General features: G+C 46.3%; 1 protein-coding gene and 2 long non-coding RNA genes across 4 annotated transcripts in view; 2 read left to right on the top strand and 1 right to left on the bottom strand.

The window, feature by feature from the left end:
- The window catches only part of LOC308483604, a 90,342-nt gene that overhangs the window by 46,375 nt on the left and 28,765 nt on the right, over positions 1-15,202 (bottom strand). The window lies entirely within an intron of this gene.
- RASSF2 (Ras association domain family member 2) overlaps positions 7,249-15,202 on the top strand; it is a 47,263-nt gene continuing 39,309 nt past the window's right edge. Inside the window, exon 1 of one of the 2 annotated variants that reach the window (XM_081017537.1) lies at positions 7,249-7,360. The gene's annotated coding sequence lies outside the window, so the exon portion shown is untranslated. Of the gene's footprint in view, positions 7,361-8,353; positions 8,406-15,202 lie in introns of those variants that run through there. The other variant, XM_081017538.1, reaches the window with a different exon arrangement.
- The window catches only part of LOC308483579, a 140,004-nt gene continuing 136,472 nt past the window's right edge, over positions 11,671-15,202 (top strand). The window contains exon 1 of the long non-coding RNA XR_013989697.1: positions 11,671-11,791. This is a non-coding gene — a long non-coding RNA (uncharacterized lncRNA). The remainder of the gene's footprint in view (positions 11,792-15,202) is intronic.

Raw genomic sequence — 15,202 nt, 5'->3', positions numbered from 1 at the left:
AAACAATTTCTGAGTTTTTGTATTTAAAATAAAAACCTATGTTAATTTTTTTTTTAATTAAGTACTCTGGCTAAGATTTATGAATGTGTCTTATAAAATTATGCCTCTTGAATTTATATTTAATGGTTAATTTTATCTGTGATTGAAAAAAAAGTATTAATCAGAATAAGATGCATCAGGGAAGGAGTTTTTAAATTTACACAGTCGATTTGTCTTAACATCCTTTAATACTAACTTTCAATATGGCAACTTTGTACATGAATATTGCAGTATTCTATTTCCATAGACTTAAAAAAACCACACCCAACGAGTAACATTTCCACCCAGGATAATAATTGTCACAGGTTTCCTGGGTGGGAGTGATATGATTGTCATGACAATGTCATGTGATAGAATTTCTTCATTGACGAATTGCTAGCGATTGTTTATACTTTATTTACCCATGCTTATGTCCTTTAAGTAAAAACAGAGAGAAGTTATTGATCACCTCTCTCTTGAAAACATTGGTACCGGTAACAGCATTGCTTGTGTACTAGCAATGGAACATGTTGAGCCCAGAGCAGGTCCAACCATGAGACCAGATGCGTGGCCATCTGACAGAGTAGCTGTTGATTCTGACTCCTGTTCAGCGGGTGACACTGTGGGAGGCATCCGCACCCTGGCCCCCGGGGGAACAATCCACAGGGACGTTCTCCTACTTCCTTGAAGCGAACGGGGGTTAACTGTGCTCTTGCACGGCTGCTGTTCATTTCCATGAGGCTTGTGAAGGAGAACCTTGCTGCGTTAATTATTTTGTATATGTTTGGAGTCAGGAGGTTGAGAACGCCTTTTGGATGTTCAGCCTCAAACACCAAAATGTCTCTGGCCGGCTCTGGTTGAGAATTAGAAAGAGATGCTAATCAGATGCAAAGATTAAGCAATCAGACCAAAACATGTCAACCTCTCACTGATGGCACAGTTAGGCTCTAGCCTTCTATCATCTATGAAGTGCCAAATTCTGATGGCATGCATAACTTCAGGCTTCTTCCCATGTTATGGTTAAGGACAAGGAGCATCCTTAGAGCCACTCGCCCTTTCTGTTTTTCACCTTGGTGCCTCCTTGCTTTCAGCCCAATCCCAGCCATGAACTCTGCAGGTAGGGTTCCTAAACGATTCCTGTAGGAGTCGATGGGAGGAATTGGGGAGAGCCTAATGGTTCAGGAGCTGATGGTTTAAAGCCATTGGCTAGCCTGAGCCTACTTCACTGGCTGAAGTATGTTTTCCACATATATCAAGGTGCTCCAAGGATGCAGCTGCTGAAGGCCCTTCCTCTCTATTTGGCTGCTTTTGCCTCCCAGAAAGAAGAATAACCCAGCCTAGTGAAGGTGTTTGTGGGAAGGCGTATGATAAGGCTGCTTGTACACACTTGGGGTTTCGATAGGCCCAAATTCAAAACAGGCCATCTGGTTCTCGACCCCCGTTCCCTTCCCTTTTGTTAGATGCAAGGGGCAGAGCCTCAGAGGTGACTCCCATCCCACTTTCCCCTTTGCTTAGTGCCCAGAAGCAGCCTCCTTTCTCTTTACACCATAAAGTGGAGAAGCAGCCCTGTGCCATCGGACGTGTGCCTGCATTCCAAAGTGACGACGCAACTCATATCTCAATATGCATGACAGACCAGCACAAAATGGCCTCCCCCCCCCCCCTCTTCTCCAGTGGCCTTCTTGAACCAAAAAATAACCAACCTTTCACCACCAGAAGAAGGCGGCGTTGGGAGCAAGATACACTCACCATTTGTATTTTGTATGGTTTTCTTTTGCATGGTGCATGGTGCTTATCTGGAGTTTCTCACTCAAAACAGTTTCTTAACCTGCCTGGACAGAGGAGAGCAGACTGCTGGGGCTTCCCATTTTGTAGTGGTAGATCCTTTCCCATCTGTGCTGTGAGGCGGCCACGTGCTCACCAGTATTTAGCTTCTGCCCATTAGTCTCTATAACCGTTATAGTGCTGGGCTGCTTTAAGTATTGAGAATTCACCTTGAGTGGCATCAAAAACATTCCTGTCTGGTTATAATTTGCTTGTGGCTGTGATTAGTCATCAGTACATATTTGATAGCAGAGAATTCCCTTGTGTATTGCCTGACATCTTTCCAAGTGAACCATCTTGCTGTCAATCCAAACTCTAGTGCATCTTCTTTTTCTCCTCTTTGGTCTGTTCATAATAACAACTTTTGATGTAACAAACTCTTTTGACTGTTTTTTAGACAGTGGGGATAAATAATAATATTCTTTTTCCCATGAGGTTTTTTTTGGTGAATGACTTTTGACTGCACAATCTCATGTTACAAACCAAGTTGGGTTTTTTCTCTGAGATGTGTAATTCTTTTATTGAGATTTTTATGAATTTTGTTGTGTTTTGTTGGGATATTTTTTTCTAACGTTGCTTTATTAAACGTTGAAATATTTAAGAAATATGTAATATTTGGACCAGATGTTGTGAATAATAGTAGATAAATGCTATTTTATTCTGTATTTTTAAAAGCTGTTCAGTATAAATAAAAGTTGACCTAGATGCAACTTTGCAACTGGACTGTCGTGGTCATTCTTCTGAGACAGAAGAACCAACATTAAGATGAACAGATGGCCAGCTCACTCCAAATGCTTGTTTAATAAGACGTAGTTGATGTTAGAGCCCAGAGACAGAGAGCTCTTTCTGTCTCTGTGCTACGCTAGCAAACTCAACAGGTTTTTCTTTTTACAGGTACTGTAGACTGCAGAACCTTGGACAGCTACATCAGGGAAAGCCGGAAACTGCGTTTGCCTCTCTGTAACCCTTCGGTCCCCTTCTGAGTAATAACCTGGAGCTTTTTAACTTCAGTTTTCCCCCAGCATGGTGCATATCAATTTGATTAATGCAATTGATTCTTGCAGTCCATGCACTTAGGACTTCAACCAAGGGCCCCTACAGAATGAAGATGCCATTAGCCTTAAGGTTATTAAGTGCTGAACAAAATGTGTAGCAAAATAATTAAACGCAAAGTCAGAGGTTGTCGTCCCTGCAAGCCTCCAGAAAAAAATATAAATCCAGAAAATTGAACCAGCTTCATCATCCTATATTGAATGCCTTGCAGAGTAAAACAGTACCTCACCTTGGTCTTGCACCACTATTTTTGAATATATACAATGACAAATGCTATTCTTTATATAGCACCACCAGTGTGTGTGTGTGTGTGTGATGTTTTACAGGGTTCAAGAGGGCAAGTCCCTGCCCTGATGAGGTGGTGACTGCCAGATATTCTTTAGCTGTGGTTCCTGCACTGCAGGAAGTGCCACTAGATGACCCCTGGATTAAGGGTTTTCCAGGGAACCTTCTACCTCTTGCTTTACCCCCCGCCCAAATAATAATCCTGGGGTTGCTGATCTAGTCAAATTAAGGGATGGATGAATTGTTGCCTGGTTCCCATAGCCGCAGCCTGTTCCCCCCTTCCCCCTCCACCTGTCATACCAGGGATGATGAAAGGTGCAGTCTGAAAATATCTAGGGGGGCACAGCCCCCACGTCTCTATCCCAAGTAGTTTCCTGCAGTGCCTAATGAGTTGGGTCAGCCCTGGTTCTATTTCAAAGGACAATAAAGATGGAGTAAAAACTGGTATTTCAAGAGTGATGTGTTTGCAGGATGCTGAAACAGGCCTCGAATAGCTTTTTCTGAAACAAAGGCTGTCTGATAATGCTCTCTTCCATTTGGCTTTCTCATTCCAAGTGGGAGTTAGCCCCACTCCCCACAAAAAAACAAACCTGTTGTTAGTCCAGGCACATGCCGTGTGTGAAATATTACCAGCTTCCCTCTCAGGGCTGTCTCCTGCATGAGCTGGCTCTCTAGAAATAGTTCACAATTTATAAAGACAGCTGACTTAACAGTTTCTCATCCATTCCTGTTAGTCGTTTCACTTCTTTGCCACCAAGGCCCCAACTTATGCAATAATTAGCTGGTGTGTGTGTGTGTGTGTGTGTGTGTGTGTGTGTGTGAATGCTTAGGATCCGTTTTCAAGAGCCACAATAACTTAGCTATTCCCAGAGGAAATATTTGGCTCTTTTGTTAATATTTTGGGCAACAATACTGGATGCGACTTGCACAAATTGAGTTCTAATGAATGTTTAATGTGACACCGTAGAAAAGAAGGCCAAACTAATGGCAATAAGAAAACAGCCCTTTGTGGAGGAAAATAAAACAGAGGGTTTTACTTCCTTGCAATTAGATACTTGATATGGAGGGCAATCAGCTCATACATGAATGATTGTGAATACTGCGAATTATTTCAGCTCAGAGGCACCATGCGGGAACTTCAAAAGTGTGCAGAATTAATGTCAACGCACCTCTTTTATTGGTAGATAACCTTGGGAAGTTTTTCTAACTTGGGTTTCCTGAAGTTCATTCTGTTTTTTTAAAAAAATAATATTTATTACTTTTCCAACAATTTAAACACTACAAAAAATAAACAATACAATACAATACAAAAACAATACATAACACTAACACATTAAACTAACAAAACAAAACAAAAACAGTTTAAAACACATCAAACAGTTTCAATATCTTATCTTTCATTCACTTATTTCAATGACCTCCTCACACCTCCCTTTTTGTATTCCACTTCTGTTAATTGTTTCAGCAATTCCTTTCCATCTTCCTCTGTTTTCTATCCTATAATTATCTTAACATGTTCTAACCTTATTTTTCCCTTTAATACTCTATTAATCTATTTATACTTAATTCCTTATAACATTTCTACTAAAGCCATATAAGTTCATTCCAACATTTTCCTAACTCATTAATTTTACAGTATTTCTGTAAATAGTCTTTAAACTTTTTCCAGTCTTCTTCCACCGACTCTTCTCCCTGGTCTCGGATTCTGCCAGTCATTTCCGCCAATTCCATATAGTCCATCAACTTCATCTGCCATTCTTCCCGGGTGGGTAAATCTTGTGTCTTTCAATACTTCGCGATGAGTATTCTTGCTGCTGTTGTTGCATACATAAAAAAATTTCTATCCTTCTTTGACACCAATTGGCAAACCATGCCCAGGAGAAAGGCCTCTGGTTTCTTCAGAAAGGTATATTTAAATACCTTTTTCATTTCGTTATAAATCATCTCCCAGAATGTCTTAATCCTTGGGCATGTCCACCAAAGGTGAAAGAATGTGCCTTCAGTCTCATTACATTTCCAACATTTATTGTCGGGCAAATGATAGATTTTTGCAAGCTTGACTGGTGTCATGTACCACCTATAAATCATTTTCATTAAATTTTCTCTTAGGACATTACATGCCGTAAATTTCATACCTGTGGTCCATAACTGTTCCCAGTCAGCCATCATTATATTATGTCCGACATCTTGTGCCCATTTAATCATAGCTGATTTCACCATTTCATCCTGAGTGTTCCATTTCAACAGCAAGTTATACATTCTTGACAAATTATTAACCTGAAGTTCATTCTGTGGAAGACTAGCAGTAATTTTAAAAGGGTTCACTAAAGAACAATAGGAGAGGATGTTTTGCATGTTTAAGTCCATTAGTGGGAGAAGCTCTGCCAACATCTGTAGCTCCTGCTGTGATTATGAAAAGCAGCATTTTCCTTGTGGCTCCCCAGGTGTGGGACTCCTCTTTCCCCACCAGCACAATAGAGCCCCCCCCTACACTGTCTGTGTCCAGCTTCAGATTAAGATGCATGAATTCCCCCAGGTTCATAGATCTGGCTGATGTTTTATTAACCCGCTCCCCTTTTAATTAAAGTTGTGAATCCATGGTTCATCCGTGGAGCAACTGCGCTCCTCCATAGTCACCTGGGCACAGGAGGGCAGGTAACAAAGGAGGCAATCAGAATTGTAGAGCTGTGACTCAGGGTCCTCCAACCCCCTGCAATGCAGGAACCACAGCTAAAGAATCCCTGACAGGTGACCATCCAAGGTCTGTTTAGAAACCTCCAGTGAAGGGAGTCTCCTCCACTGTTGAACGCCTCTTAGTGTCAGAAAGTTTTTCCTAATCTTTAGTGGAAATCTCCTTTCTTCTCACTGGAATCCATTGGTTCGGGCCCTCTCAGTCTTCTCAAATGACAAATGGCCATTGGATTCCAATGGCAAGAAAGGAAATTGTGACTCAACATGAGGCAAAATTTTCTGTTGAACATTGGGATGGACTTTCTCGGAATCACAGAATCGGAGAGTCTGGAAGGGACCCAAAGGATCATCCAACCCCCCATGTGGCGGACTCTCCTTCGTTGTGGGTTTTCAAAGCAGATGATGATGATGATGATGATAATTTATTATTTATACCCCGCCCATCTGGCTGGGTTTCCCCAGCCATTCTGGGCGGCTTCCAACAAAACACTAGAATACAATAACCTATTAAACATTAAAATCTTCCCTAAACAGGGCTGCCTTCAGATGTCTTCTAAAAGTTTGGTAGTTATTTTTCTCTTTGACATCTGATGGGAGGGTGTTCAACAGGGTGGGTGCCACTATCAAGAAGGCCCTCTGCCTGGTTCCCTGTAACTTGGCTTCTCGCAGTGAGGGAACCGCCAGAATGCCCTCGGCGCTGGACCTCAGTGTCCGGGTAGAACGATGGGGGTGGAGACGCTCCTTCAGGTATACTGGACTGAGGCTGTTTAGGGCTTTAAAGGTCAGCACCAATACTTTGAATTGTGCTTGGAAACGTACTGGGAGCCAATGTAGATCTTTCAGGACCGGTGTTATATGGTTTCCGCGGCCGCTCCCAGTCACCAGTCTAGCTGCCGCCTTCTGGATTAATTGCAGTTTCCTGCTCACCTTCAAAGGTAGCCCCACGTACAGCGCATTGCAGTAGTCCAAGCGAGAGATAACTAGAGCATGCACCACTCTGGCGAGAAAAGTCCTTGCTCGGGGATTCTGGAGCTGCAACGCAGGGAGGGGTGGACTAGAAGACCCCTGGGGGTCCCTAACCAACGTGACGGTCCATTTGGCTGCCCTGGCTTCTCTTGCTCCAAAGGGGGCAGCAGGTTTTTGGAGGTCCGAGGCTAGCAAAACCCTGCCAACCCTGGAGGGACCCCCAGAGGCCGGGACCCCTAGCACCCCTCCAGCCCAGCGAGGGGCGGGCAAGGCTCCGCTCGATAGCATTGTCTGGCCGGGCTCACCCCCCCAGCCCCCCAGCAGCGGGAGGAGCCTCCAATGAGCCGGCGATTGGCTGGGCGGCGGCGGGGAGGGGGCGCCCGAGAGAGAGGCCGCCCGGCCGGCGGGGGCGGGGACTCCTCCCCGGCAGCTGCGAGGAGGGGATCCGGGCGGCGGCTGCCGTCGTCTGCTGCCTGCGAGGACGCCCAGCCGCGGGATCGGGGCCCGGGGAGGGGCGCTCCCGGTAAGTTGCAGCCGGACCTCGCCTGGTGGAGGGAGGGGGCGCAACAAAGACGCACGCACATTCCCCCCCCCCGGGGGGCCGAAAGACTCTCCGCATCTTCCGACGGCCGGACAGAACAGACCCACGAGGTGCATGGGGGCGGGCGGGGGGGGTGCTGCCTGGGGAGAATCGGCCGAATTTGGAAGGAACCCCCACCCCGGAAGAAGCCCCTTTAGATTCGTGGGCGCCCAACTGGGCGAAGGCGGCTGCTCTCCCTGCGCCCTTCTTGGAGTTGGGCGGGACTGGCGGGGGGGGTGTGTGGATCCCCGCAGAACCCCCAGGAACCCCGCTCCCCACTGCTTATCCCTGATCTATCCGCTCATCCCCAACCCCCTTGCTTCCGAGTAAACCCGTCTGGGGTAGACGGAGAAGCGCCCTAGAGATCTGGAGCCCATCCTTCCCGGAGCGGGGCGCGGAGAAGAGGAGGGTCTCCTGCGCAAGCAGCTGTTCAGATGGAGGAATGAATGAATGGGAATTGAGGGGAGGAGCGGGCCCCTTTGTGGCTCCCATTCATTGCGCTGGGTGCTTATGCATTGCAGGCAGGATCGGGCCCAGGACGACTTTCTGACACTCTCTGGGAGGAGAGTGTAGTTAGTGGTTAAGAGGAAACAGTTTGTGCTGCTGTTTCTGGCGCTGGGTGGGACAGGCCAGGACTCCTGGGTTCTCTCTTGAGTGGGGTGAAAGAAGAGGATATTAATTAATTAAGGAAGGCCACCCCAGGGACTGGGAATTTGGGGAGGGGATTCCCTTACTCTAAGTGGGTGACTCCTCCCTCCCTCCCCATCGCTTTGTGTCTCTCTATTCATCCCTCCCCGTGTCGCTGCCTTTGTGGCTGGCTGTACCATCTCTGCCCCCTCCCCTCCCCGGGTAATTTGTTATCTGCCACTGGGACTCAGATTCTCAGCTCCACAGAGGATGAGGAAGTGGGTTGGGAGGGGGAGGGGCGGCTGAAAGAGGAAGAAAGTGGGGCTTGTGAGTTTTGCAAAGTGCTTCACTACGCATAGGGGTGAGTCTGTCTATTCCTGTTAACCATTAGCTTTGGGGGGGGGGTTGGACTTTAGGTGGGTGGAAAGAGAGCTTGCATGTTACTCTTTTAGGTTGTACCCCAGACATGCCTCCTAAATGCACTGGATTGTTAATTTGGGTGTGTTCAGGCCCTCTCCCCCTGCACTTAAGTCCCATTGCATCTGATGAAGTAGGCCCAGTCTCAATAAACGTCTACCAGTTTTTTTGTTAGTGCCAAAAGATTCTTCTCTTGCGATGGACTTCATTACCATCTACAAACTTTTGCTTTGCTTCTCTTCTGCCTGCCTTTGAGAATCTCTCAAAGTCTTTCTCCCATTTTGTCCAGCTCTAGCTAATAACCTCCAGTATAACGTTTAAGATTCAGCAAGATCTCTTCTGGAGCACCACATCTGCATATTTCTTAATCTGCTCTGTCCCTGAAGGGTAAAATTCAAAATAATAATATCCAGCTCTGGAATCTCTGGCTTCCAAGTGCAGAAGAATCAGTTGCTGGCTGCCCCTTCTTCATTTCTTCCTCCACCAAGACTGTGTGAAAGAGGGGTGGAGCACCACATTCTTCCCTGATAGTTCATATGTGGTTTGTTCTCGGTTCTTAACTGACTCTGCAGGCAGCACAAACCAGCAGTTCTTCTGTGTTCAGTTTTGGTGGGCAGCATGAACAACATTTAATTCTCTGACTTTTTCTAGTGATCAGGTTGTTTTAGGAGTACTAAACATATGCATTCCTAGCTTCAGCTTTTTTGTGTTCTAAAAGGAACCTAACAATCTTGATAGCTCTGCCATTAAGACTCAGGCCTTCTCGATTTTCATCTTGTCACTAAGCAGTTGGGTCAGAGAAGATGCCATTCAGCGGTAGAACACAAACTTTGCATGTAAAAGGTCCCAGGTTCACTCCCCAGCAGCTCCAGTAGGCCAAACCTAAACAGACCGGAGAGCCCCGCTTTGTTTAACAAGCCCCCCACCCCCAGAGGAGGACTCATGAACCCTGGAAACACACTTGGGTTCAATGTACTCTGATCCACATCTGGGGACCTGCTTTGTACCCTTTCATAGCTTTGCTGCTCTTGAATTCCATGGCAGGTGGGATAGAAATGTAATGAAATAAGCAAGGAATGGATGCTAAACTAAATTCTTCTACAAAATGAATTATTGCTAAATGCTGAAAATCTAGGAAAAAAGATTTCAGAAGAGTTAAACAGTGTCTGGAAAACCTTAAGTGAACATGCTGCATTAAGCAGAGAGAAGCATTTTTTTGTTCCAAGCTGGGCTCGTTTCCTAACTTTTGGAAAGGGAGATACAAAAACCAAATGCTCAAGCTGATTAATTTCCTTATTAGTGTGCCAGAGGGTTCCGAGTAGTAGATTTGCCCATTTGCCTAGCACAAGTGAAAACTAGACCCAGGCAACCAGGCAAGGAAACTATTTATTTACAAATTAGAAAAGGTTTGCCTTTGCCTTCCATGCTATTAAAGTGCCCAGAAATTGCAATATATGCATATTTGAGAAGGCAGACTAATAATTAGTTTTGTTGGCTATGAATTCCACTTGGACAGGTGGAATTTATTTGCATAGGTGCACCTGGATGGTGCCGTGGCTTCCAGTGAGAGTTTGTGAGCTCCCACCGGAAGCCGCAGTCGTATGACCCCAGCAGTGGCAATGGGGGTGCCACCCCATGTGGGGTTCTGCAGCCTGAGGCAGCCACTTCAGTCTGCCTTATGGGTTGGCCAGCCGGCCCTGATGCAGCCAAAAGTCTGGATTCACTTTTTAAGGCTGTGGAGAGCTATAGAACTACGGCGAGCAAGGGAACTGTTAGAAGAGAGGAAACAGGAGAGAGGGGTCCAAGTGGACCCTGGTGCCTGCAGCCATAGAGACCTAATGGATGGGTTAATTGAAACAGAAGGAAGAAAGATCAGTGGGAGAGTGCAGGGTGGGTTTCTAAGCCAAGGATTTGGGATTCTTGGCAGAAGGGTGCAGGGAACCGCAGCTGGCAAGAGGGAAGGCATTGCTTGCGGAGGAAAGTCCAGAGGCAGAGCCAAAGGGGGCGATTTCCAGAACTGTGAGGCTGCAACACTTCTGACTTTAAGCAAAGAGCCCCAGGGGGAATTAAGCCACCAGGGCAGAAACTGTATCCTTCCTCGAAGGGTGGCAGTGTGTTGTTGTGTGCTTAAATTTGGCTAAAACCAACTTTTGAGAGCCATGGGGAAATCTGGCCAAGCCAAAGTATATTCAGTTCCCATTAATTTTAAGCCAAGTCAGCGGCATGCCTGAGTGCCTAAGGCTGCTGCAACAGTAGGAACTTCCCCTGTTGAGCAAAGCAAGACTTGATTGGCACTTGGCAATGTGGCTTTCCATAAAATGTTGAATCGGAAGTTTCCTATCCCTGTTTGAAGAATAGTATTGGGGTTTCGTGAAATTACATCGTATTTTTATTACTGTGTGCTGCCCTGGGATCCTTTGGATTTAATTCAAGCAATTAAATAAAAGTCACCATGCAAAATAGGGGGAAATGTGTGCATGACTGATCTGCATAATTTGCCTAAGCTGCAGAAAGTTGTCTCCAGCTGAGATGGAGGCGGTTGCTGGAAGCCACAGGTGGAGAGAAGTCTCTTGTGCCCACATCCTGCTTGCTGGTTTCCCATGGACATCTGGTTGGCCACTGTGAGAACGGGATGCTGGACTAGATGGACCATTGGCCGGATCCAGCAGAAGGACTGTTCTTATGTTCTTGCTTGCTCTTTGAGAAGGAAGCCTTGAATTTTATGCAAGATCCACTGCTGGGGTCTTCCAGCGCTGACATGCTGTTGCTTCATTAAGAGTGTGTTAGAGAGACTGGCTTGCTGAGTTGCATCTGGGCTGGATTTAAGCCCTTGCTGCAGATTGCCACAGACCTCCCAGTCAGAAGCAGCAAAAAGTTGGGGGAGGCATGTGGGGGTGGGCTCACCTCAAGGCTTCGCTTATCTGAAAGAAGCTGCAGTTCTCAGGCCAGCAAAGATGATGGATACCAGTCCAGATCAACCAGGAACCTGCTTCCTTTCTGTGATCGGATGTAGCAGCACAAATAGAACTTCTGTCACATTCAGCTGCTACCATCAGGTGTCAAGAAACAGAGGCATGCATGTGTGAACCAGATCCTTGTGTGAAGCATATGCAAGATGCAGAATAGGGTGCAATTCACACTTCTATTCTGGGACGTGGGTGGCACTGTGGTTTAAACCACAGAGCCTAGGGCTTGCCGGTCAGAAGGTCAGCAGTTCGAATCCCCGCAACGGGGTGAGCTCCCGTTCCTCGGTCCCAGCTCCTGCCAACCTAGCAGTTCAAAAGCACGTCAAAGTGCAAGTAGATAAATAGGTACCACTCCGGTGGGAAGGTAAACAGCGTTTCCGTGCCCTGCTCTGGTTCGCCAGAAATGGATTAGTCATGCTGGCCACATGACCTGGAAGCTGTACACCGGCTCCCTTGGCCAGTAAAGCGAGATTAGTGCCGCAACCCCAGAGTCGTCCGCGACTGGACCTAATGGTCAGGGCTCCCTTTACCTTTACCTTTACATACTTCTACTCAGGATTGATTGGGCACCATGTAGGGATCTTCTGACATGTAGTGTTAGAGCATGGGTAGGCAAACTAAGGCCCGGGGGCCAGATCCGGTCCAATCACCTTCTAAATCCGGCCCGCAAACGGTTCAGGAATCAGGGTATTTTTACATGAGTAGAATGTGTGCTTTTATTTAAAATGCATCTCTGGGTTATTTGTTAGGGCATAGGAATTCATTCATTCCCCCCCCCCCCATATAGTCCAGCCCCCCACAAGGTCTGAGGGACAGTGGACTGGCCCCCTGCTGAAAAAGTTTGCTGACCCCTGTGTTAGAGTATCAGATTAGGACCTGTGAGACCAGGGTTCAAATTCCTACTCAGCCAGGAAGCTTGCTGCGTGATCTTGGGCCAGGGTTGTTGGGGAATAAAATGGGGAGGGGGAGAACTATGTGTGCCACCTTGGACTTCTTGGTGGAAAGAAAGGTGTGCTTTGAATGTAAGAAATAAGAAATCTTATACAGGAAGGGAGTGTGTGTGTGTGTGTGTGTGTGTGTGTGTAAGCCAAGATGGTAAATCTGTTGAAAGTACAGAATTAAATGACTGAAAGTTAGTCTCAGCAAACAGATGCTTAGTGCCATTTCACTTCCCTCTTGATCCTTTGCCCTGGTGCTGCCCAGGGGAGCTGAGCACCACTGCTCTCCTGAACGGTCTGGCAGCCAGACTTTGGATTAGGGGCCAATTTTGCTGCTGCTTCACCTGGGTAGCAGCTGCTGGTTTGCAGAGCAGATGGCCTTGCTGGGATCAAGAAAATAGTTTTAAAGTTATTTTTAGTTTGGATTATGGCTTTTCTATTGCATCCCCACAGTGGGGGGTGCCAGTTTGGCCCCCAAGAGTGTTTATGTATGTGAAATGGAAGCAAAATGTATTGTGGCTGATCAGATCCTGCCATTTAGGTTCTCTTGATTCCATAAGTTGGGAAACTGATGCCAAAAGAAGCCTGTTTCTCTTGTGAGAAAGCAGGCTGGGGTCTCCTTTTTTTGAAATGGGAGCTGTCACTTCAGAGGATGGGCCTGCAGGCTCCCTGGGGGAGGCAGCCCAGTCCTCAAAGGTGCCACCGCATGGCATGCCTTCGTATGTCTGCCCTTGGCATTTCTTTCTGTAGGCAAAGGTAACTCTCTGGGAATCACAAGGATCAGAAATTCTCTCCCTAAGGCCAGGAGTCATGCAACCCCTCCAGCTGTCCCTGTTTTCTGATCTCTGCTAGATCACTGTCCTGGTTTGGTTTTTGTTTTTACTCTTAGCAACAAAACAAAACCTTGTAAAAATGCTGCTAGATTTGATGCTATGTGTCAGTTTTCAGACGTCTCCCTGCTGGAGTTCCGAGTTGGCCAGCAAATGCATCTCTGCTACAATTCTCTGGCTTGCAGCTTCCTGCAGCCAGGTGCCCACCAGATGTTTCAAGCTGGGGTTGCAGACATGCTATACCTTTGAAGCACATTCAAAGCACATTTCCCCCATCAAAGAATTCTGGGCACTGGAGTTTGTTAAGGATTGCCGGGAACTGTAACTTTGCAACTGCAGTGCCCGCAATTGTTTGAGGGAAAGGATTTGCTCCAATTGTGCTTTAAAGGTATAGTGCAGGCATACGCAAACTCACCCTCCAGATGTTTTGGGACTACAACTCCCATCATCCTTAGCTAACAGGACCAGTGGTCAGGGATGATGGGAACTGTAGTCTCAAAACATCTGGAGGCCATAGCTGTCAACTGTCCCTTATTTGGCGGGAAAGTCCCTTATCCCAGCGCTGTGTCCCGCTGCTGTCCCTTATTGATGATGTCCCTTAAATTTCCCGGGTTTCAAAGGAAGCAGCTCCTCTCCCTCCCTCCCTGCCGGCCAGGGAGGAGGGAGGCTTCAACTGTGTTGCTTGGCTGCGTTGCTCACCCAATAAGGAGTCTAAGAACGACTGGGGGGGTGGAGCTTGCATGCCTTGTGCTGATCAAATCGGCCGTGTTGCCTGGGGACTTGCCTTTGCTCAGCGCTTCCCAGCGGAGAGGTGACGGTGGTTTTCCTTGCTGCATCCCCTTTGCCGGGTTGCTGCGCTGTGGGAACCACCGCTTGAGGCTTTGTTTGGCTGCTGGCTGGGCTTTCTGCCTTTGGCTTGGAGGGGCTCAGAAGCTGAACATACCTGTGCTTTGAAAACCCCTTATTTTGGCTGCTGATCCCTTATTTTGGAGGCTGCTGGTCCCTTATTTTCAAATCTGTAAGCTATGCTGGAGGGCCGAGTTTGCCTATGCCTGGTATAGTGTATTACACAGCCTACAACTGCCATCCGTCTTAAGTCACTGAAAAGGATATATCAAGAACTCTGGCCAAAAGTTTCAATATAAGGAATAATTCCTACTCAAGAGTTGAAATGAAAAACGTGTGTATTCTGCTAAGAAATGTGGAATTTGTTCCTGTGAGTCGCTCTGTTCGGAAGATTCAGCACTGCTGGATGAAAATTCAGTTGTTGATCTAGGTTGAATACTAGTGTTCATGGATTTCTGCATCCATGGGAACACATGATCTGATTCGTAATCCCTACGATCGCGTTCAAACTTCCTTAGTTTCTCAATTTTTATATTATCCGAATAATTCTTAAGTTCTACTTGTAATTGTTTAAATTTAGATTCAAACGTCTGATGACTTTAATCACAGAATTTGCAATTAAAGAGACTGAACGTTTGGACAAAGAAGCTGTTGGAATCACTGAGGAATCACATAAACAATTTGATTTGGAGACGTTTGAATCTAAATTTAAACAATTACAAGTAGAACTTAAGAATTATTCGGATAATATAAAAATTGAGAAACTAAGGAAGTTTGAACGCGATCGTAGGGATTACGAATCAGATCACGTGTTCCCATGGATGCAGAAATCCATGAACACTAGTATTCAACCTAGATCAACAACTGAATTTTCATCCAGCAGTGCTGAATCTTCCGAACAGAGCGACTCACAGGAACAAATTCCACATTTCTTAGCAGAATACACACGTTTTTCATTTCAACTCTTGAGTAGGAATTATTCCTTATATTGAAACTTTTGGCCAGAGTTCTTGATATATCCTTTTCAGTGTAGTTTCAACAAAAAATCTGTCTTAAGTCAGCATCAACATTCTCCCATCAGCCCCAGCATCTTACAGTTGTGCTGTCTGAATCTGATCGGAGTTGCCGCTCAAAATGTCCCAAAGGTGCCTGGTTGGTGGA

This window comes from Podarcis pityusensis (assembly GCF_964106645.2).
Source record: "Podarcis pityusensis genome assembly, chromosome: 8".
Taxonomy (NCBI): Eukaryota; Metazoa; Chordata; class Lepidosauria; order Squamata; family Lacertidae; genus Podarcis; species Podarcis pityusensis.
Note: the sequence above shows the minus strand (reverse complement) of the source record. Positions and strands in the feature narration are given on the sequence as shown.